Source organism: Rhincodon typus, chromosome 46 (assembly GCF_021869965.1).
Source record: "Rhincodon typus isolate 14 chromosome 46, sRhiTyp1.1, whole genome shotgun sequence".
Lineage (NCBI taxonomy): Eukaryota > Metazoa > Chordata > Chondrichthyes > Orectolobiformes > Rhincodontidae > Rhincodon > Rhincodon typus.
This window is the reverse complement of record NC_063377.1, coordinates 9,252,864-9,254,568: the sequence shown is the minus strand read 5'-3', so window position 1 is coordinate 9,254,568 and position 1,705 is coordinate 9,252,864. Positions and strand designations below refer to the sequence as shown.

General features: G+C 52.3%; 1 protein-coding gene across 1 annotated transcript in view; it reads right to left on the bottom strand.

Annotated features, from left to right (window-relative positions):
• The window catches only part of LOC125487862 (atrial natriuretic peptide receptor 1-like), a 22,623-nt gene that overhangs the window by 10,273 nt on the left and 10,645 nt on the right, over positions 1-1,705 (bottom strand). The gene's annotated exons all lie outside the window — the stretch shown is intronic.

Here is a 1,705-nt window from a genome sequence, read left to right as displayed (position 1 = left end):
CAGTGTGTGTGGGACCCCGTACCCCAGTGAGAGTCAGTGTGTGTGGGAACCCGTACCACAGTGAGAGTCAGTGTGTGCGTGTGGGACCCCGGACCCCAGTGAGAGTCAGTGTGTGTGTGTGGGACCCCGTGCCCCAGTGAGAGTCAGTGTGTGTGTGTGGGAGCCCGTGCACCACTGTGAGTGAGAGTGTGTGTGTGGGACCCCGTACCCCAGTGAGAGTCAGTGTGTGTGTGTGGGACCCCGTACCCCACTGAGGGTCACTGTATGCAGGGCTGGATGAAGTAGTGGAGAGTTTTGGGAATCCCGGTTAAACGTAAGCTCCCCATCCCGGCACAGAGCTGACAGATGCTGTTTTTGAGCTAAGTGGCTGTTTCCTGTGACAGAGAAACTCTGGACTGCACCCGAAATCCTAAGAATGGAGAGTCCATCGACAGGGACTCAGAAGGGGGATGTGTACAGCTTTGGGATCATCCTGCAGGAGGTAGCACTGCGTAACGGCCCCTTCTACATAGAGGGACGCGACCCCAGTCCCAAAGGTAAGGCCAGTGTTAGTGTGTGTTACCTTCAGAAGGGCTGCGCTGGGGAATGGTGGGCACGGCTGCCAAATGGACCAGCAGAGAGCCTCTTCGCGCCCAGGTGGCTGTGTCCACTACTCTGGGGAAGAGGGTGGCAATGCTGAAATGAGGGCTGTAATTTCTGTTTGTGGGATCTTGCTGTGTACACTCTGACAGCCATGTACAGAGTGCTGGTACAGCATTGGCTGCACAGCCCCTTGGGCTGACGAGGAGGGGGAAGGGTCTGCACGTGCCTGAAATCCTTACCTTCCCCTCTGCAGGCCGGGGATTGAGCGCATCATCTGATTACCATCTGTCAGATGCAGGAATGCACTGCCCTCCTTCCCTCAGAGTAACAGGGCTCTGGAATGGTGGGCACGATGGAAGCTCAGACAGAGCTGGCAACAAATGTGGGACATGGGAATTCCAGGAATTAAGCCACTGTGTGTCCTTTGTACTACGGTTCGGATCATCTCCAGGCATTTCGAGAAATCAGTCACTGGTCATTGCCACCTTCAGGGAGTTAGAATGGGTGCTGCTCAGGCCAGCAACCATCAGGTCCACCTTGAGGAATTGGGAGTCTAACAATGACCGTGTATCCATTGTCGATTGTCAGAAAATCCCATCTGGTTCTCTAATGTCCTTTAGGGAAGGAAACTACCATCCTTACCTGGTCTGGCCTACATGTGACTCCAGACCCACAGCCAATGTAGTTGACTCTTAACTGCCCTCTGGGCAATTAGGGATGGGTAATAAATGCTGCCTGGTCAGCGACGCCCTCATCCGGGAATGATTGTTTTTTTTAAAAATCCTGAATCCATTCTGTAACATTTAACATGTCAAAATGCATCTTGAGTCCAAGACAGAAACAATAGGACCTGACGTTACACGGAAATTCGATGTCCACAGGAGGAAAAGCGGGCCTCCCATGGCACATTGAGATGACTGTTCGATCATTGTGTTTCACAGATTATAGATTATAAGTGAACTGAGCCAGAAATTATTTTCCTGCTTCCTTTACTCTCACATTTCCCATATTCAGCAACTTCAACCTTTATAGCTTCAGTACGTCCCACACACACACACTGACACTCTCTGGGGTGCAGGGTCCCACACACACACACACTGACTCTCACTGGGGTACAGCGTCC